The 23673-nt window shown below is 32.8% G+C and overlaps 1 protein-coding gene across 12 annotated transcripts in view; it reads left to right on the forward strand.

Annotated features, from left to right (window-relative positions):
* The window catches only part of LOC307186854 (uncharacterized protein), a 332494-nt gene that overhangs the window by 191325 nt on the left and 117496 nt on the right, over positions 1-23673 (forward strand). For 2 of the 12 annotated variants that reach the window (XR_013828485.1, XR_013828486.1), the window contains exon 3: positions 3226-3279. The exons of the other annotated variants lie outside the window; for them this stretch is intronic. The gene's annotated coding sequence lies outside the window, so the exon portion shown is untranslated. The remainder of the gene's footprint in view (positions 1-3225; positions 3280-23673) is intronic. 12 annotated transcript variants of the gene reach the window in all.

Here is a 23673-nt window from a genome sequence, read left to right on the forward strand (position 1 = left end):
TTTTTTTCCTGTAAAAACTGCCATTGGGATTTTGATAGTGATTGTGCTGAATCTGTAAATCCCTTTGGGTAGCACAGACATTTTAACAATATTGTCTTCCAATCCATGAACACAGAATGTCTTTCCATTTGTTTGTATCTTCTTTAATTTCTTTTATCAGTGTTCTTTAGTTTTTGATTTACAAATCTTTCACTTCCTTAGTTGCATTTATTCGTAAGTATTTTATTATTTTTTGTTCTATTACAGGATTATTTCCCTAATTTCCTTTACAGATAGTTCATTTTTAGTGTATAGAAATGCAACTGATATTTATATGTTAATTTTGTATTCCATAACTTTATACTGAAATTGCTTATTATGTCTAATAATATTTTATGGAGTCTTTAGGGTTTTCTTTATATAAGTCCATGTCATGTGAAAACAAGGAAATTTCTTCTTCCCTTCTGATTTGTATGTCTTTTTATCTCTTTTTCTTACCTAATTTTTCTGGCTAGACTTCTAGAACTATGTTGAATAAACTTGGCGAGAATGGGACATCCTTGTCTTGATCCTGATCTTTGAGGAAAAACTTTTAGTTTTTTTACCATTGTATATGGTATTAGCTATGGAGTTTTCATAACGTTTATTATGTTGAGATAATTTTCTTCTAATTATAGTTGAGAGTTTTTCTTATCATGAAAGGGTATTGAGTATTGTTAAATGCTTTTTCTGTATCTTTTGAGATTATCATGTGACTTTTATCCTTTACTCCACTAATGTAGTGTATCATATTAATTGATTTTAATATGTTTTAACATCCTTGCATCCTAGGGATAAATCTCACTTGGTTATGGTGTCTGATCCTTTTAATATGCTGTCAAATGCAGTTTGCTAGTACTTTGCTGAGAATTTTTGTATCTATGTTCACCAGGGGTACTAGCCTATAGTTTTCATTTCTTGTGGTGTGTTTGTCTAGTCTTGATATCAGGGTAATGCTGGCCTAAAAATATTCCTCTTTTTCTTTATTGAAGGGGATGGTCGTGTAATGTTAACCAACTAAGGATATTATTTGAAAATAAAAAAATGTTCCTTCAGCAAAATGAAAAAAGGAAACAAAGATGACATCAGCTATAAGAGGCAGTATGAGTTAACCATGACATAGCAGAAGATAGGAGTTCATAAAGAAAATATGTTGACTTTAGACTTAGAAGATTATTCTTTGAGTGGTAAGCTTTGAAGAATGTCAGTTTATATTTCTTTCCCTATAGATTCAGTCCCACAACTCAATTCTGCATTGGATACTTATTCACATGGTCTTAAATTTTAAATGCTGTTTAATGGTTTTTGACTTTTAGGAAATCTATAAATAATGCATAGAAGAAAAGTATAACTACAAATTAGTACATAAATACTAGATATTAAGTTGTATAAGTAATCATTATATACTTACATATACATTAACTTGTTTATATGTAATACCTATATATAGTTAAGGTTTATAATACAAAAATTGGGAGGTGAAGATTGGGTGAGAAGAGTTTGAAGAAAGTGTAAATATTTTATCTATTTTCTCGGTTTTCCCCAAGGTTTCCCCAAAGGCTGTGAAGCTATTATTTATGTCTGTTTCTCTAGAAGCAGAGCTGCAACGGGAAATTTCATGCTCATGATTGATTAAGGGGGTGTTCTCAGGAAAAACCAGTACGGGAATGAGGGAAGCAGGATAGAGAAGGAGAAGGAGCTGCATAAGATGTAGTTTCAGATAAAGTCTAGGTTCTCTCTAAATCCTCTGGGAGCTTTGGATAATAAATGGCAAGATGGCCTGTTATGACTTGGGGTCAGGAAGCAAGGCCTTTGTACACCTTTGACACCACAGTTTGTCATTGACTATCCAAGGTGGATGAAGGGAGAGGATGCTCCAGTTAACTCCTAATTACTTTTTGGAAAGTGAGTATGATGGTTGACTTTATGTCAATTTGACTGAGCCACAGGGTGTCCATTTGGTCAAACATTATTTAGGGTGTCTGTGAGGGTGTTTATGGATAAGATCAATATTTGAAGCAGTAGAGTAAAGCAGACTGTCCTCCCCAGTGTGGGTGGGCCTTATCCAATCAGTTGGCCTGAATAGAACAAAAAGGCTCATCCTCTCACAAGGAAGAAGGAACTCCTCCTATATGACTGCCTTCCAGCAGAGACATTCAGTTTTATGCTACCTTCAGCCTTGAAATAAAACATAAACTCTTCCTGGATCTCAAGCCTCTCAGTCCTTGGCCTAGAACTACACTCTCAGCTTTCCTGGTTCCCAGGCCTTCAGACTCAGACTGGAACTGTCATCAGCACCCCTGGGTCTTCAGCTTGTGAACTACAAATCTTGGGACTTCAGCCTCTATAATTGGGCAAACCAATTCCTCATAAAAACTTTCTCTCTCTATATATGTATATAGATAGCTGGATAGACAGATAGATAAATATATCCTATTGATTCTGTTTCTCTGGAGAACAATAATACAGTGAGAGGTGGATTCCATAGCATAAGTGAAATCCTCCAGAAAATATCGGTCAATGTGAGGCATTGGTAGAAGCACTCCCCAGGAAGTAGTAAAAGTAATTCCAAGGGATTTGGAGTAGCCACCAACAACATCTGCTACAAGTATGCATCCTGCTTTTATTAAGTGATCTGTGTCACAGTTGGCTCTCCTTTATACATTGTAGGAAACTATCTACATACAAATAGCATCTCCATCCAGCCTTTCTCTCCCAACCAATACTCCAGCCAATCCTTGTGAAGGTTGAAGCTCTGTGCATGCCCTTAAACAAAAATCTTGACTCTTTGAACTTATCTGATAGTAAACTTTGTTTTCTATTAATTATACACCTATAATAGTTCATAGTCTATTCTAAAATAATTTTTAGGATTCTAAATTTACTTAATTTTTATGTAGGTTCCCTGCCTTTTGCTCTCAACAAAGCTATTCTATGCCAAATTACTGTAATGTTCTTTTTAAATACTTAGGTTTCCAAGAAATTTTAAAAGTTATAAAAATGCCATAGATAATCCAAAAGCTGATCAATCTATTATTTGAAGCAAAAAAACATACTTCTTAGCAAATGTTGGGGTACTTAGTTACTTAGTATTGAGAGTGCCACAGCTCCCTTTGAAAATGATATAATCAAATAATATAATCATAAAGCTTTAGGCTGGAAGTTTCATAGAGATCCTCTTGTGCAACATACTTTTTCTTCATACAGGTGAACTGAGGAAGAGCATATGAAGTCAACTGAGGAATATAGGATATATATGAGGTAACATTTTACTTTATATTTTTAACACCTTGATCAGCAATTATTTTTAGTTGGAACTCAGTATAAAGTCATTTATATACAATACATTTTTAATGTTGAAATCTTATTGCTTATGGCTCTAAATTCAACTCAGAAAATGCCTCAGATGCAATTTTTCAGTAAATGTTTTATTAAAAAGAATGTATCCTTTATGGAGAACAGATGATTACGAATGAGATAGAGCCATGATTTTTTAAATAGCTTATCACTACAAATCTTTGAAGAAAATAGTAATAATGATGGCAGTGACAACAACTATATGAACAGCACAAGCATATTAACATATTTAATCCCTAAACAGTCCCATGAGGTCAGTACTTTTATTACCTCCTATCTTCATTATGTGAAAACTATGGAATCTGACTCTAGTTATTCTGGCTCACAAAATTATCTTCTCAACCACTGTACTTTTCTGTAGAACAAATATACTCTGAACACCTAACTACTATTTAAAGCAGTTGAATACACATTTAAACCTTTTTCATAGACATTTTCCAGAAACTTATGAACTTATGAATACTGTTTCACTGTTCTTGTTTCATCTGTGAAGATAAAACAGTGGACAGTTATTACATGTAATTTAGCAATCAAGTGGAAAATCATGGCTTCAGCACAATTCTTAATTGGTTTTTGAGTAATGCAGTTTGCAATTTGAATGTAAGATGCTGATCCTGATTCACTGTCAAAGGGCATATTTGTGGGGTTGATTTTACAGTGAATGAGGGATTGCATAAGCTATGATAATCATTTTTAGAAGAAAGTGCAATGGCACAGAAGTCAGCGGGCCTAGGTTTTAATTTCTGCTTTGTGAGTAGCCATTTGGCTTTAGCCAAGTCCCTTAACTTTATTAGAATTATTTTCCTCCCCTTTAAAGTAAGGAGGTTCACGTTTTGACCTACATCAACTTGAAGATTCCCTCTAGGTCTATTCTAACATTCTATGATTCTATGACCTAGACCTCATTAGTGGAGTATTAATAGTCAAAACTAGGCACAAATGAAAGACATTAGGTTGTTTTTTATATGTAACAGATACTGTTGGATTTGAGATTACAATTTTTAGTTTCCATTTTGATATCCTCGTCTTCCTGCTCTATGCTCAGAAACCTTTGCTCTTAGAAAAAAACCAAAGTACGTGGAGTGAAGAGATAGTCTTTTGAGTATTTTAAAATTATTTAACAAGCTAATTTAAAAGAATTTAATAATAAGTTAAATATCTAAAATTTAAAAGCAAACCTTAAGTCAGTCTACCAACTGTTCCCTGTCTGAACTGGAATGACAAATAAAATACATTATCACCCTTTTCCACGTGGGCAAGTGATGTAATGTGTCAAGAGAGAAGAATGACTTTGGTCATGCCCTCTGGAAAAGATGCCCTTACTTGGCATTCTTCACTGTGATCCTTTAACAATGTTCCTGAGTAGCTGGAAGCAGGCTGGAACAATTGAAAAACACTGAATTAGTGGGAGGTAAGGGAGATATCTGCAACAGCTGAAGCAAAATGAACTTTTCTGCCGAGAAAAGCAGCTTAGTTACAACCCTCTGAGATTAGATGTCAATCCATCCCCAAGCAGGACAAGTGTGGGTGATATATGGAAAGTATATTTTTAAATCTGCTGGAGCTTGCCAATCTGGAGAATCGCCCAGGAAAGAGAGCCTCAGAAAAATCACGATGGAAACAAGAATATTTTATCATATTTATGCAGAACTTGAGAGCCACAGAAACAAATTGGACATACTCCCATTGCTAAGCAGATAAAGATTTCATCATTAATAATTACTACGACAGAAAGCTCTTTTAACTGTTTCTCTGCAGTATCTGTTGCAGTGATTCAATAAGTATGTGTACTAGTTTTGTGTGACATCACAATAGAAAGAATACTTTCCTCACATGCCCTTTTAAAGCTAAAACCTGCTCTCTTGTAACTTGCTGAATCAAATTAGTTTTCAAATATGGCTATGCTGTCAAATATAAGTGGTAGGAGCATTTCTTTCTGAAGTCAGAAGCATTTTATTTTGACTGTTCAAGAAAATCACAAAAGTCAATTGTTTTGTTCCTTTAAAATGAAGGTGTTTAACACCTTGAAGTATGAAAAATATTTGTGACACTAAATAATAATAATGAACCTTTTCTTTAATATACACAGAATCATTTTGTCTGCAAAGTGAAACACACTGTATTAAAAATAATATTAATACTAATTGGCTGTGTATGTTATTGTCTTTTGCAGACATCAGTTGAGTCACCATGATTTATTCCAAATGAGATATTTTTAATGAAAATGTATCACATAGACAAGCTAAATCATTTCCAGTAATATTGTAACAGCTTCAAAAAGAAGCACTGTGGTGTTAAAGAGAAGCATATGATTCTTGGTGTCAGTGCCAGAGAGTTATAGTTTTAATGTGTTGAATCAGTACAAGTGATGACAAGAATGATTAAATTTTACAATAGCAACTTAATTTGAAGGAAAGAGACATTCTTATTGAGAGATTTACCTAAAATCACCCAGACAACAATGTTGTCTGATACCCAGACAACAATTATTATTGCGTGTTGTCAATAAAGCTATTGTTATAAATCTTATATAATGTAACATGGAATAAATGCTGGTCAGTTGTAAGAAATTGAAGGAACCTACATTCAAATTAAAAGTGATATTTAAAGAAAGGGCTCACTAGCAAAATGTTAGAAAGTAACTCTTTTACTGTTACCTGGCATCTTTAAACCACCTTTAAACTTAGTATAGTTTCTACTTTATTCTTTTTACAAGTGGCATAGGACATAATTATCTTTGGGGTAAATCATATTTTCCAGATTTTGTGGTTAAGAATAGATTTGTTTCAGAGAACATTTTATTTAGTTATAGTAGCTTTAATTCAAACTGTAATTGAATAATTGTTTAATTAGTTGTTGAATGGCTGCCTTTCAACAACTGGCATTCTTAAGATTATAAACACAGTGAAGACTGGAATGGTGTCTGCCTTGTGAGTCACAGCCCCAACCTGTAGCATTTAACACAATAAGTAGTCACTCATTAAGGAATTGCTTATTTTGAAATGACTGCATGGGCCCACAGCTAGCAATTGGGAGGGAAGGAAATTCAAGCCCAAGTTGCTAACTCTGTGCTCAGCGTTTTAGAGACTATTTTGAATTTGTTAGTGACAGGGTATGAGCTTCAAATTCATGTATAATGTTTCTCAGTGAATTCAAACATTACTGTTGAATAAATTATGTATAGTGAGTACTTTGACCAAATCAGTTGTTCTGTTCTTGTGACATGATTTCATGGTTTGCTATTTATGGAAATACCTTTAAGTTACAGTTTATACTACATATCATAATTCTAGAGAGTTCATGGCTAGGGCCACTGTTTCAGTTCTCAGTGAGAAAATTATATTTTCCAGGGAAACTTTCTTTTTTCACAGGGTTCGTAACCCCAACTCATGTTGAAAATGCTTGTTTGGTTCTAATGGAAAAATTGTGGACCAAGTGTGAACAAACATCAGTCCTTTCCCATCTCCAACCCTGAATCATCTGTTGACCAACTGAACCACTGTTGTGTTATCCTAAATATTCTCTAAACAATTTTCTAGTTCTGAATTTATATTAAATTAATAGCATCAAGTTTGTACATTTCATTTCTTTTCGTTCTGAAAACAATTTCATGAAATAGGTATTAACATCCCACTTTAAGATGAGGAAAATGAGACAAAGAGGGAATTCAAATCTAGGTCCCAACCTAAGCACTTAACCTTAGGTGATTATTCTGTAGTAAAATAAAGATGACAATAAGTATACTATTGCTCATAATACTTTATGAACCTCAAGTATGATAGAAAATATTATTGTAGTTAATGTAACTTGTAAGCTAAAAAGTATTGTATGCAACACAAGCTATTATTAGTTTCATTTAATCCAGGTGTCAGAGTACTGCAAATTGGGGAATAACACCCTGGGTTGATAGGAAATTCTATAAATATCAGAAATATCAAAATTATTCCTGCTGCAGAATTATAGGCACTCAAATATTTGGGACTTAACTTTTATGATTCTATGATCTTTTGATTCTTTAAATGGTGTAATCTTTTCAAAATGCAACCATGAATATTATTAGCACAGTGCAGATAGAATTCTTTTTCAGAATTTTAAGAGGCTTGGGTAAGCATTCTCATTTTACCTTGGAGGTGAAGACTAGCCAGGTGATATTATTTCTGTTTGAGCTTCATCTGAGAAAGAGGATCATAGAGTATGACGTACTTGTAGCCCAGAACTTTTTTTTAAATATATTTTCCTTGTATATTTGGCAAAAATGATAACAAAGAAGATTCCAAGATTGACTTTCCCTGCCTTTTTGGCAGCTAAAAGACAGACGTTTGACCAAGATTCCCCCAGTAAAATGTGCTTCCAAAATGATTCAATTCAGAATAAAATAAAACAGAAGCAGCAGGCTTTTTGAGGAATATGGTGAATATTGATGAATATGGCAGAGCTTGGAATACACACTGAGTTTGAGAAGCAGCTATGGCAGAATTGCTGAGGAAAGGGGCCTGCCTGTGCTGGAATCAAGCCTGTGAATAGTTTAGTGGTGTGGTTTGGGCATTATTTCTGGTGGCATAGTTTCTAAACTAGATACTATGGTTTAATAAATTTCTCTTCTGATTCACCTAGTTTTTAAAACTAATAAACCTGACTAAAATAAACCTATCCCACATAGCAGACTTGTGTTAGACAGAATAATTATCCCCAAAGATGTCCATGTGCTAATCCTTGGAACCTGTGAATATATAACATTGCATGGTAAAAAGGGATTTTTTGCAGATGTGATAAGATTACAGACCTTGGAATGGGGATATTATCATGGATCATCCATGTGGGTCCAATGTAATCATGTAAGTCCTTAAAAGTAGAGACCTTTTCCAGGCTAGTTCTAGAGAGAGACAGAGAAATGTGAGAGAAGTGGTAGGAGGAGTTTTAAGCACGAGAATGATTCTACCTGCTGTTGCTGACTTTGAAGGTAGAGGAAGGGGGCCATGAAACAGGGAATGCAGATGATCCCAGAAGCTAGGAATGGTCCTCAGCTGACAAAAAGCAAGGAAATAGAGACTAATTTTTACAACTAAATGAAACTAAATTCTGCTAACATCCTGAATGAGTAAGAAAATGGAATCCACTGTAGAGCCCACCAGAGTTCTACACTTGATCTTAGCCAAAAGACCGAGAAGTGATGCTCACCAGAGTTCTGATCTACAAAACTTTAAAATAATAAATTTGGAAATTCCTTGGCAGTCCAGTGGTTAGGACTCTGCATTTTCACTGCCTTGGGCCCAGGGTTGACCTCTGGTCAGGGAATTAAGATCCCACAAGCTGTGCAACCAGCCAAAAAACTAAACTAAACTAAATTAAACTAAACTAAACTAAATTAAACTAAACTAAAGTAAAATAAACTAAAATAAAATAATTGTGGTTTTAGAAAACTAATACAAGCCTGGAACAAATTCAGTAGTTCATGGAGCAGTATTTGATTGGGAATATTGCCCAGCATTTGTATAAAGCCAGGAAAGTTAACTCAGTCTCTGGAGACGTAGATAGGATGGAGAGCCAGATTCATTGTCACAAAGTACCAAGTCTATAATCATCTATTCTTTCACAGTTTAAGTTATCAATCATCAAGTGTGCTGTTGGATTACAGAGGCAGCACCCAATCCACATGGACCACCAGTACTCTATCCTTTATGCCTTGGTTCTTGTTGTAACTAGCTTCATGTATTTGACCCTTCTCTGCTCTGGATCCTGTCATATTCTGTTTCTGTCGCTCATTCTTTTGTTTGCTGCCTTGAACCTGGCCAGAGCTTTACTAGCTGTCACCCTGGCTATGACACACTCTAAACTCAGCTTGACTATGATTTTGATTCTTCTCCTGCAGACTGCTTTGTTCCACTGTCTGCTCCAGTCTTTCTTATATGACTCTCACCCTGACCTCTGCGCCGAGATTCTAAGTGCTTAATATCAGGAGGCAAAGTGTAGAGCCAGAATAAGCAGTGAGATTGTTATATGGCAAAATTCTGAGAGATAACATGAAATGCAAGATAAGGATTGAATCAGAAGATAATGAAATTACTCAATGTGAGTGACCTTGGCCAGTTAAACTGTTAATGCTTCTACTTCTCTATATGTAAAATTTGGATTATAATAGCACTTCATAGATTGCTAATAGTACTGAATAAAATAATACACTTAAAGCTCTTCGTTTAGTCTCTGGCATGTAGTAAATGCTTTATAAATAATACCCATTTTTATTGGCATAGGGTGTATATGCTAGTGTGCATAGTATATACTGAAAGCACACTGAGGGAGAGGGAAAGGAAGGTGTGCCTTCTTAAAATTTTCTCTCTAAATTGAACTGTTATCTTTGTGAAAAGAGTCTTTTGATTTTGAAATATATCTGATCAACATTTAATATATCTAAAAATTAATACTCCAATCAATATGAAGGCCCTTTAGGAATGAGACTTAGCTTGATGGAAAAATCAGTGATTTAAAGTCTTGTTTTTCATGGTATGGTCTGTGGGAGCATGTTTGAATGCAGAATCTCAGATCTAACCTGAGACCCACTAAGTCAGGGTCTGCATTTTAATAAGGTCCCTAGGTGATTCATGTGCCCTCCCCACAAGGTTTAGGAAGAACTGATATAAAGCACAAACAGCAAAAATTGGAAAAATAGACAAATTAAAATTCTAAACAACTCAAAATTATCACTACAGTGAGACTATTCGTATGCCTTCTTTATTTTGTTTCATATAAAATGAGGACAATATATGCTACCTATTTCATAGAGTGAAGGTGAATATTTAATGACTCATAACGTTATTAATTAGATAATAATGCAAAGCTCTCTTTACATTGCTTGGCCAATAATAAATGCTTATCAAATGTAAACATGATTAGTATGCTTCTTTACTAGCCCATTTTTCTACACAAGCCTCCTCTTTCCCCTTGTCCAGAAATCCTTATTTAAATAACATTTTTACAATAACTTGGGTACTCGGTGCAACTAATCATTTGAAATGGCAGCCACAGTGTATCAGGAGTTGAATCAACCCTTTTCTGTCCCTCTTTTGGCTAGAGCATAGGGAATAGGATAAAAAAAAAAAAGATCCTACCTTAACCTTATTAAAATACCTAAAATTTATTGAGTTTTTATATAGATTAATTCATTGCCTATGAAAATTCTTCAGCTCCAGATATTGAGGACTATAAAAAAGTACTTTTGTCTGTGAGAAAGAAGCCACATGATAGATCTAAAATGAGAAAAAACATAGATTAAGACGTCTGGATTTTTATATCTACTACAGAAGTATGAGTATAAAATAGAAAAATAGAGGCCAGCTTAGAAGCCAGCAGGACTTGGGTTTAAAATTTGACTATTTTTTTCTTACTTACTATGTGACATTTGGCAAATCTGTTAACTTCTCTGAAGTTTAGTTTCCTCATCCATAAACATCCACCTTATGGGATTGTGGTTCTTGTTAAATGTAAACACCTTTTCCATGCTGTTTGGCACAGAGCAGGCATAAAATAAAGTCTATTTTTCTGTCTTTTCAGGATTTTTGAAACATAAGTAGGATAAGGTAATATCAGGATTATATCTCTAAATATTAATCTGTGTGATTTCTGTGTATTTTCCTCACCCTCTTCACACTGTTTTCTAAGGCATTTTATCCCCACTCATCCTGTCTGTGGATAAGCAGAAACAAAGACTTACAAGTAAGTATGCGACAGAAAGATTCAGCCATATGCTTACAGAGCAGCCTAAGATCAGGTAAGAGTGGACCTGAATATAGAAGAAGAGAATGTGGAGGAGCAAAGGGTAACTCTGATTGGAAAAAAGGAGAAAAAGGACCCTAAACATTGAGAAAAAAAAAGGTGTGTGTGGGGAAATAGTACCTTTCTATTCAGTGGCTAGAGCCCCAAACAAAAGGAACTGAGAACCAACATTTCTCCAAGTCTTCACCAATCCATTACCTAGAAACAAAAACTGTCCAATAGTCCTGGACCATTAAGTATGTCCTGAGCATAGGTTAAAGGAGTTAGGCTGTATATTTGTGACCAAGATGGAATGAAACACAAGAGGTGATTTCACTATGTGTCATAGCAGGACCGTACACCCTCCCAAGGATAATTTCTGTCTGGATCTTGACTAAAAAGAAATCAGAGGGACTTCCCTGGTGATCCAGTGGTTAAGAGTCCGTGCTCCCAATTTAAGGGACCCAGGTTCAATCCCTGGTCAGGGAACTAGATCCCTCATGCCGCAACTAAAATGAAAATAAAGATCCCTCATGCCACAGCTAAAAAGATCCCACATGCTGCAACTAAGACCAGGTGTAGCCAAAATCAAATTAAATAAATAAATAAAAAGAAAGAAAGAAATCAGAGACTGATCAGTTATCTTGAAAAGGGTAATGATTGAGACTACATCTTCAAGTGAACCTGATATTTGTGTATGAAAACCTTGAGCTTTCATGAATTTGAGTGACTACCAAAGCTTCAGATAGTCACAGAGACACTAGAAAATTATTAATAAATGTTATATAATATTTCAAATATATGTATTATTTGTAGATTATTAAAAGGAAGTTATATTTTATTGATACATTTGGATGCATGTACATAACATTTTTAGCATATACAATTTACACTGTAAGTTTATTTTGCTGTTATATTGACATTTTAGGCTTCAGAACCTAATAGAGATGTCATTTTAACATTGATGTTTAGTTTAGTGTTTTTATATGCATCTGTGTAGCCAGCTAGAGTAAAAGTGGCCACTTCAAAGTAGCCCAAGTACTTTGATGAAAATTCTTTTAATTTTATCAAATACATTCAGTTTTATAAACTGCATTGAGAACTTACAATACACTGTACCAGGCACTATCCAGTGTGACAAGACAATAATGATGAAAGAGATGTGCTTTTTTAAGTGTTGTGTTTAATGTTATAGGAATATATAGGAATATGTGTAAAATTCTTTGGAGATGAATGTTTCAATACTCATGTATTATGATATTTAAAAAACTAATTTAATTCATGCTTCTTTACTCTGAAGAAATTTTTTTTTTCATATTTTAGAAAAAAACATTAAAAAAGTATAAAGATTATTAAGGTTTTTTTGTCTTGATGTTACTCTTCAGAGAGTTTTAAACTAATTATTCAGACTTAAATTTTTTGTAGTAACGTATTAGGTAATTTAACACAATCTCCATAATGAAGACAACTTAGAAAAGCTGGATGAAGTTAAAAACAAATTGCTTGAAAGCATTGTATTGATAGAACTAACAAGACTGTGAAATTTACAAGGCCAAGATTTGCAAGGGGAATTCTAAAGATGGTTGGTGTTTAGTTCCACTTTCTCCTGAGGAGCATTGGCTTATTCTGAAAGAGGTAGCTCAGTGTTTGGGAAGCCGAGCAGGGCTGCTGAAACTCTCTCAAGGCTCGAGGAAAAACTAGTGAACAACATGTAGTTTGGCTGTCCTATGGATTGAGGCCTAATTTCAAATCATATCAAACTTTAAAATGAATTAAGTTAATTCCAGATTCCCAGTACCTCTAGCTGCGTTAAAGAGTTTAAACAACTATGCTATTATATTCAGGGAGCTAAGAGATTGAAATATTTGGAAGACTACAAGAAAAAAAAGTTTTAAAATAGTCAAACAAATATTCCAGAACTTAAAAAAAGAACCAAAGAAGGACGAGAATTGAGATTAGGAATTTAATAGATTGGTTCAACAATAAAATAAACATGCTAAAACAATAATTAGTGAACTTGAAATCAGTCAGAAGGAAACTCCCAGAATGAAGCAAGGAGAGACAAAGTATGTTAAACACAGCAAAGTGTTTAAGAAACAAACAGGACAAGTGAGAAAATCAAATACATATGTAATTGGAGTCATAGAAAACAATAGAGAGAAAGGAATAGAAGCAATTTTTGAAGATATAATTTCCAAGAAATTTTCAAAACTGATCACAACAAATAAACCAACCACAGAGACATTATGAATGCCAAAGTGAGAGAAAAGAAAACTCCTATGAGTTTGTTTTCATTTTGTTTTGTTTGTTTTATTTTTCAGTTCCCACGTATAAGTGAGATTATATAGTATTTGTCTTTCTGATACAGAAAACAAATAAACGAGTGGTTGCCAGAGAGTAGTGGGGTGGGGGATTGGGCAAAATAGGAGAAGCTGGTTAAGGGGTACAAACTTCCAGTTATAAAACAAATAAGTCACAGGGATGTAATATACAACATAAGAAATATGGTCAACAATATTGTAATAACTTTGTATGATGATAGATGATTGCTAGATTTGATATGGTGATCATCTTGTAATGCATATAAATGTCAAATCACTATGTAGTACATCTGACACTAACATAATATTTTACATCAGCTATATTTCTATTAAAAAAAAAAACAAACCTCTTAGGTAAAACAGTAAAATTTCTTGGGCAAGTGAGAAAAGTACCTAGAGAAACAAGACAGATTAGTTTCAAAGGAACAATTAACCTGGAACTAACTTTTCATAGAAGCAATGGAACTTAGTAGACAATGAAATGATATATTTGAGGTTCTAAAAGAAAGCAATAGAAAATCTATAAATCTTTATATAAAGAAAATATTACTTTAGAGTGAAGGCAAAATAAAGACAATTTCAGATGAGCAAAATCTGAGAAAATTCTTTACCAGCAATCTCATATAAAGGAAATGCCAAATGATGTTCTTCCATCAGGAGGAAAAATAGTTCAAGATAAAAATATGGAATTGAAGGAAAAATTAAAGAACTATGAAAGTGGTAAATATATGAATAAATTTAAATGAAGATCGACTATATAAAATAATAAAAATAATGTCTTTTGATGATTAGGAAATGCAGTGAATTAAAATAGACCACAAAGATACCATACAAGCAGGAAGGGCTTGAAAATATTTAATGTGTAATAAAGTCCATATTTTGTCTAAAACAAGCTTAAAAGTATCAGATAACATTAGACTTTGAAAGTTAAATATGCATATTTTACAAAGATTGTAAAATAAATTTCCAGAGTAACCACTAGAATATTAATGAAAGAGTTTATCACTAATAAGCCAATAGAAGGGAAAATGAAATATACAAAATATTTAGTTACTATGAAATCAGACAAAACAGGAGAGAAAATGAAACATAGAGCAGGTAGGAGAAATAGAAAACAACTAGTACAATGATAGATTTAATCTCAGTTTACTGATACTTACATTAAATTACCTGGACTAAATTCTCCAATTAAACAAAAAAAAAGAAAAAATTGTCAAACTGGATTAGAAAAATGTTTGCAGGAAATACATAATAAACAAAAGGAAAGAGAAAGGTTGAAAGTAATGGATAGAAAAATTTATAAAATGAAAATACTAACCCAAAGAAAACTAGCTATATCTGAAAATGTAAACTTTAAAGGCAGAATGCATTGCAAGATGAAATATACCTCATTATAAGAAAATGTATAATTCAATAAGAATATATAACATTCTTAATTTTTATGTACCTAATAACATAATCTCAAAATATAAAAATCAAAAATTGACAAATTGAAAGGAGGAATAGACATGCATGATCATAGTGAGAAATTATCATTCCCAACATAATAATGGTTAGAGAAACAAACACAAAAATCAGTTAGACTATGGAAGATTTGAAAACCTTAATTAAAGATTTGCCCTAATTGACTTATTTTAAGATCTGCACTCAGCAACTACAGACTATATATTCTTTTCAAACACATTTCCAAAAATTGAAATCATTTACAGACTGTTCTCTGATCACAATAGATTTAAGCTGGACATGAATATGTAATTTCATATATTCATATATATATAAATCTCAATTTATAGGGAACTGAGATAACTTCTAGTTAACCTGTAAGCAAGGAAAACTCCCAATGGAAATTTGTGAGAAATTCTTGGACTTAAATTTATATTTTAGAGAAGAAGAATATCTGAAAATCAGTGATCTCTACTCCCATCTCAATAAGCTTTAAAATGAGAAAATTAAAACAAGAAATTTGCAGCAATTTCTTCAATATTATATAAGTAAATTTCAGTCAAGGAAATAATATTTATAAGATTACAGATTAAAGATGAAAAAATAAAAAGATAATCAACAAATCCAAGAATTGAATCTTTGAAAGCCTACTAAATGCCTATTAAAACTGTCTAATCAGAGAGTGAGAGAGAGAGAGAAAAACAAAGAGAATGCAAAGGAGTATCTAAAATCAGAAATGGAAAACCTTAAGATACCAAGAGGATATCATGAACAACTTTAACTGAAATTTTAATATTTAGACGAAATAGACACACCTAGAAAAATACAACTTACCAAATCTGACACAAGATGAAATGGAATAACCAAAAAGTTATATAATTATCAAAGAATTAGATACATGATATGAAACCTTCCCACAAAGAAAACTCTAGTCCCAGATGACTTTATCAATAAATTCAACTCAATATTTAGGGAAAACTTTAATGCCAGTCTTCACAACTCTTCCCAAGAATAAGAAAAATAGGAGCAAACATTTATAACATATTATGGCAAGGACATTCCCTCTGGTAAAAACTACAGGTCAAGGTTAAATCATGGGCATAGATGCAAAAATCTTAAAATATTTTATTTTATTGAATTTTATTTTATTTATTTATTTTTTATACAGCAGGTTCTTATTAGTCATCTATTTTATACATATTAGTGTATATATGTCAATCCCAACCTCCCAATTCATCCCACCACCACCACCACCACCACCCCCGCTTTCTCCTCTTGGTGTCCATACATTTGTTCTCTACAACTGTGTCTCAATTTCTCCCTTGCAAACCTGTTCATATGTACCATTTTTCTAGATTCTACATATATGAGTTAATATACGATACTTGTTTTCCTCTTTCTGACTTACTTCACTCTGTATGGCAATCTCTAAGTCCATCCACATCTCTACAAATGACCCAATTTCGTTCCTTTTTATGGCTTAGTAATATTCCATTGTATATTCCAATATATGTACTACATCTTCTTTATCCATTCATCTGTCAATGGGCATTTAGGTTGCTTCCATGACCTGGCTATTGTAAATACTGCTGCAATGAACATTGGGGTGCGTGTGTCTTTTTGAATTATGGTTTTCTCTGGGTATGGGCGCAGTTGTGGAATTGCTGGGTCATATGGTAATTCTATTTTTAGTATTTTAAGGAATGTCCATACTGTTCTTCATAGTGGCTGTATCAAAAAGTCTTAAAATATTAACCAAACAAACCCAATAAAACATAAAAGGAGCAATCTAGTTGGGTTTATCCCATAAATGTAAGTTTAGCTTAATATTTGAAAAGTGATCAGTGGTTTTCAGTACTACATTAAATTATTTGGCTTCCATATGTGTAAATTAATAAACATTCATTCATGAGAAAGAAACCCTTAAGAGGGATTGAAGTATATTCCCTTAATATATTCAATAGTATAGCATATGTACAGAAAGTCTGCAGCTAACATCATACTTTATGATAAAATGTCTAAAGCTTTGTATTCAAAATAATACAAAGATGCATGTTATCATCACTTCTATTCAACATCTTACTAGCTGTTCTCCCAGTACAATAAAAGCATGAAAAAGAAGAAATAATAAAGTTTGTAAAATAGGAAATGTGTCATTATTTACAGATAGCATAATAATATATACTGAAAGTAGATATAAATCTCCAAATGAATTATTAGAATTAAAAAGTGAGCTTAATAAGATTATGAGCAAAAGCTCAACATACAAATATCAAAAATAACTACCATATGATTCAGCAATCCCTCTTCTGAATATACAACCGAAGAAAAATCAGTACCTAGAAGAGATATCTGTGCTCCCACATACATTACAACATGACTCACAATAATGAAGATATGGAAACAACTAAAGTGTCTGTTGATAGAAGAATGGATAAAAAAATTGTGATGCATGTATGTACAGTGCATTATTATATTGTACATTATATTGAATAATATATTGGAAAATTATTCAGGAGGTTCTGCCATTTGCAACAACATGAATGAACCTGTAGGACATTATGCTAAGTGAAATAAGCCAGACACAGAAAGAAAATCTGCATGATCTTACTAATAGGTGGAATCTGAAAAAGTTTAATACATGGAAGCAGAGTAGAACAATGGTTACCAGGGTTGAGGAGAGGTGGGGAAAAATGGGGAGATGTTGGTCAAAGAGTATAAAATGGTAGTTATGTAGATCAAATGATCATGTTGTACACTTCACATATATACAATTTTTATTTAAAAATGAAATTTAAAAAAATGTTTGCATTATTCTGTTGGGGACATAGTGAGTATAGAGATTTTACCAAATGTGCTAGGTCAATTATCACTTTAAACTAGAAACTAGTAAAACTATGAAATTGGAATCCATTGTAAATATCACAAAAACTGCTGTGGAGTTTTCCGACAATGATGGAACTTTTCTTATTGTTAAAACTAAAATTTTATAGATGCAAATGGATAAATGTTTAATATATCAACTTGGTATTTTAAAAATTATGATTTTTAATTGCATTACTAATGTAGATTTCATTGGAAAAATATAGTCAGAAAAATGAAAATATTGAAATGTGCAAGTCATCATTTGAATAATAAAGAATAGCCAATGTGGTATTATAAATCCTGGAAATCTTTTCTTAGACCAAAACCTCAGTGAAATACAATTATTAAAAATAACTTAAAATAAGAAAATAATTGGAATAAATAAAAAGATGAATAACAAGTAGACAAATAAAAAGATGAATAAATTAAAAAGATGGCTAGCTACATACTAAATGCAAATGGCAAAATAAAATATTTTTAAAACACACCATTTTCAATGCATAAAATATAACAAATACTTAGGAATTGAATTAGTCAAAACCAGATGTGATGGTTAATTTTGAGAGCCCTAATATGCCAGTTAAGAACTCTACCCAGACAGCTTTCTGGAGAGATAAATGAATACACTCTTTTTATGGATTGAAAGACTGCACATGGTAAAGGTGTCAAATTCCCCACATATTTTTATATAGACAAACTACAGTCTGAGTGAAAACTCCAGTGGGCATTTTTATGAAAATCGACAAGCTGATTCTAAAATGCGTAGAGAAATGTCATGGGCCAATATTAGATAAGACATTCTTGAACAATAACATTGTTGGAGGACTTTCAACAAGTCTTTTTACAAAGCTACAGTAAATAAGGAACAGTGTTATTAAAGCAAAGTTAGATACATAAATCACTGAAAAACAAAGCCCATATACTCATTGACACTTGATTTATGAGGTTACTGAAGAGTAGTAGAAGAAGGATGATCTTTTTGATAAGTCAATTGAATATCAATTTGATAAAAAATAAGTGAAAGAAAACTGATCTCTGTATCACATCATACCCCAAAATCAATCCCAGGAGGATTTTAATATCAAAATGTGACATGCAATAAGTATAGCCAGAAGATGATATGGTAGAATATCTTCACAGTATTGAGATAGCAAAAAAATAAAAAAATTAAAAAAAATATATATATATAAAATAGTATCTGAAAAAAGTGTTCAGTATAAAGGCAAAGGATGATAAATTTGACTACATTAAATTAAGAACATCTGTTCAGAATATTCTTAGTCTCTATTAAGAGATTAAGAATATAAAAAAATATGAGAAGATATTTTCAACATGTAATTGACAATGAACAAGAGAGAGGAAGAGACACTTTACAAAAGATAATATCAAAATATCCTGTGAAATCATTTAAAGGATGCATAATTCACTAATATTCAGGGAAATACAAGGAAAGTATTTCATAAGCTACCATTTTTAATCCACCAGAATGAGTAAAATTTGAAGAACTATAATATAATGTATTGGAGAAGATATGGAGCACCAGGAACTATAAAATTCACTGGTGGGAAGGTAAATTGGTACAAACATTTTGGAAAACAGTTTAACATTCTTTACTAATGTTACAGATCTGCATACCTTATGATCCAACAATTTCACTCCTGGGTATATTGCAAGAGAAAGACATGCACAGAAAGACTATATAAAAATGCTCATAGCTGCCCTCATACAACAGAATCTATGCAGCAATGAAAATGAATAAACTATGGCTACAAAAAGTACCAGATATCAGGACAGTGTTTACTTTTGGGGAGGAAGGAAGTGGTAAAGGTGGAGAAGATACATAAAGGGGCCTCTCTGGTTGACCTGGATGTTGTTATATGGCTGTTCTCTGTGATAATCTGCTGCACTATAGATTTGTGCACTTTTCTGTGTATGTATTATACTTCATAACACAAACATTTTAAAATCCTGATTTTTAATGTAATGAAAATGCTTTTTAAAATACATATTTCAGTTGCAAAGATTAAGAGAAGCCTATTAACATAGAAAGTGTGCTGCTCTATTTCACTTAGCTAGGTGTTTTACTTGTTTGTGCACATAGAAACCCATAGTTCAGATCTCATTTATGTCCTTATGTGTTTGTGCCAGTGAGAAAGGACTAAACTACCCACCTGGGAGCACCTTAACTCTCTCAGGCCAATAGAGGTTATTTGGAAAATTACCTCTTTGAAGTGAATTAAATCAACCAAATAGGTTTGTATAATCTTACATGCCAAATGTAAGTGATAAAGTTACTGCAACAGTCAGGATTAGACAATGGAGGCTGACTTGCTTGAAAAATTGAGTTTCATCTGCCAAAAAAGGAAAACAATGCCATTTTAAAAATCCAAACATGGTGATGATCACTGTATTTCAAAGAAACTGTGTATGGGCCTGGAGTGAATTCCCACATCCTTTTTGTGAACTCCTCATCATAGATGACAACTGTACCTGCACAACTACATAAATATTATCCTCAGAAAAATGTATTAGAATCTGTTACTTTGGTCAGGAATTGGATGCCGTATCAAGACATATGGAGCCTATGTGTGTTTATTGTTCTATTGCCAGTTAAATTAGCAACCTGTGTCTGATGCTATGAGTTTTCTACAAATTCCTTTGATATAGCTTTACTATTGAATGAAGTTCAATAGAGGATTAAGCAATGATCTTGTTGGGTAATTGACCACAAAGATCTACAATGAAGCTAATTATGAATTACTCTCTTAATTAAAATAAGCATAAAATCCATACATTTAGAATATGAAAATCAATATTTTAAAATATAAAACACATATTTAGTTAGAACTTTTGTTTATTTCTTTATTACTTAAAAATAGACCTAGGCTGAAAATTTATTTTCATTTCAAAAATTATTCATCTTTTAACTCATTTTAGAGAGAATTTATTGTTTCTATCACTAAATAAATGTAAGCTAACACTAACATGGTTTATTATTTAATATACTACAAAACAATTTTACTTCAGAAATAATGCAAACTTAGATAATGAAGAAAAAATTAAATTTCAGGCCAGGATTCCAAATGCCTTGGAACATAATTACTTTAAGTATTCAAGAATTCAGTGCATGTTAAAAAGACCTCTTAGAAGCCACATATACAAAAAATATTTTTCAAGGAATTCTAAGGATTTTCTAGAAGTTTTATCACAACAATTAATCAAGCCGGGGGGAGGGCCATCAATCACACATCCAAAACATTAAGGAAAGAAGCTTGAAGCAGTACTGATATGGAGAAGTTAAACCATTGCAAGTACCCCCAGATGATGAACCTAAGTATAAGCAAGATGTATGTAGAAAAAAGTAAAAATAAATGGAAAATTTTCTCCAATGACCACTTAAAGCAGTGATGATAAAAATTTCAACTATAAAGAAGCAAAGCACTTTGAAAGACCTTTTAAAGAATGCAAAAGACAAAACCTTTTGGTCCAGAGACATTTTAAATGAAGCTGATCCCAAACCTCTAAGTATCCATGATAAGATTTTTTTGGAGCAAGAGTTATAGTAGGTGATAAGGGTGGTTCATCAGTTTTAAGAAAGATACGAAACAATAGGAAACTGGCACTAATGTTACATTTGTCCTTATACTAAAAGCTCTCTATTTGCATACCTGCAATCACATACTAATATGACTTTATATATGCATCTTTTTCAAGTTTTGAGTTGAGTTACTCAAAACACAGATACTGTGTTAACAAACAGCACAGGAGTTAATATTCTTAGTTTTGTTTTTTGTTTATTTTTATTGTGGTAAAAAACGTAACATTTGCCTTCTTAATCATTTATAAGTGTACAGTACTGTAGTGTTAACTATATGCACATAGTTGTGAAACAGATTTCTAGAACTTTTCATCTTGCAGAATTGAAACTCTGTGCCCATTGAACAACCCTGCTTTCTCACGTCCCCTGGACCCCTAGCAACCACCATTCTACTCTCTGTTTCTAAAAGTTTGACTACTTTAGATACCTCATATATGTAGAATCATGCAGTTTTGTCTTCTTGTGACTGCCTTATTTCACTTAGCATAATGTCCTCAAGTTTCATTCATGTTGTAACATATGACAGAATTTCCTTCTTTTTTTAAGGCTGAGTAATATTTCATTGTATGTATATAGTACATTCTCTTTATTCATTAATCCACTGATGGACATTTAGTTTGCTTCCACCTCTTGGCTAGTGTAAATAATGCTGCATTGAACATGGGTGTGCAATATTTGTTTGTTGAAAGGAGTTTTCTCTTCCTATTTGTGTTCTTTGAGATAAGTTCATCATGTTGGGAGTTTGTTTTTGACCTCAGTAAGAGAAACTTCAGTGGAGAAAAGTACGGGATAGACCAATATAAAGAACAAGTGTGAAATATTCCTTTAGGAAGTTCATGTTGATGTAAGAAAAGAGGATGTGACAGTGGTTACAGGATGATATGGGGCTGAATTAACATAGTAAAGAATTTAATTTATTTATAATTTTAGTAGAAGAACAAAGATTATCAGAAAAAAAGAGAGTGTAAAATTGAGGAAGTAATATTTTATAAAAGATGAAAGAGTAGATAATTTAAGACAAAGTTTAGAATTTAGGCTTGGACTGAAAGAACTTTTTCTCTTTGAAACTTGGAGCAAAGTAGTACAGTTTGGTATAGAAGTATATGTTTTTAAGTAAACGATTTCATGTCTAGAGTCCTCCATTTTCTTTGTGACACAGAAGGCTAAATTATCTATGTAAAATAAGGGTCACAGACTGTTGAGGAGCATAAGAAAAATAAATTAAATTTTCACTGAGCAGAATTGGAGAGGGAGCAGTTAAGAGACAGTTTAAAAAATTCCAAGCAATCTTTATGACCCCATTGAAGTTAGAGAGCATATATTTGCAGTGGTACTGACTAGTGTAATATTCTCCAAGGGCTCTCAGTGGTCTAATTAATGACAGAAGTCTTGGCTGTTCCAAAATTGACTTATACTTTCATTTTTACTCATTTAAAAGTGTATTGAGTATTTTTTGCCAGGCATTGGGTTTTGCACAGGATGCGCACAACAACAATAACAACAAAAGAAAATCCACATATATCAGTTAGGGTTTGCCAGAAAAGCAGAATCAGTAGAAAAGATCACAAACAGGATGACATTCCAAGGGCACGGGCTGAAGCTCTCATCCACAGGGGGAATTTTTCTCTCTTTCAGGGAAACCTCAGAACTAATTTAATGTCCTTCCAACTGATTCAGCTAGGCCCACCTAACTTATCCAGAATAATCTCCCTGATTTAAAGTCAACTGATTAGGTATTAGCAAAATACCTTCAGAGCAACACCTAGATTACTGTCTGACTAGGTTCTATAATGTAGCCAAGTTGACATATCAAAAAAGCCATTATAGCATCCTTAAGAAGTTTATTTCCTAGTTCAGAGTAAGATAGGTAGAGAGATGATAATATTGTACTGTGAAAGATGTGGGCACTTCTGAGCACAAACCATGGACATCAGGAAAGGAGGGGTCTGTGCTGAGTAGGCGCTAGCCAGGAGAGCTTGGTTAGGAGAAGGCTAAAACAAAATTCCAAGGATAGCATCCCCCATTCAGAGGGCAGCAAGTAATTCAACTTATTTCAACTGTGGCATGTAAGACGGGAAGAGATGAGGTAGTTAGTAAGAAGCAGCTGAAGTCAGATTATAAAAGACCGTATATACCACAATAAGAGCTTGGATATTATCTTGAAAGTTATGTAAAACTTTTGGGATTGTTACGTGAGATAATGCATTTAAATTATCACAATGCTCATTATATAATATATCCTCAGTAGAATATTTTGTTATATAATATATGGCTTTAAGAAACAAATTTGACATAATAAAATTAGCAGCATCCTGGAGAAAA

Source organism: Stenella coeruleoalba, assembly GCF_951394435.1.
Source record: "Stenella coeruleoalba genome assembly, chromosome: 5".
NCBI classification, from domain to species: domain Eukaryota; kingdom Metazoa; phylum Chordata; class Mammalia; order Artiodactyla; family Delphinidae; genus Stenella; species Stenella coeruleoalba.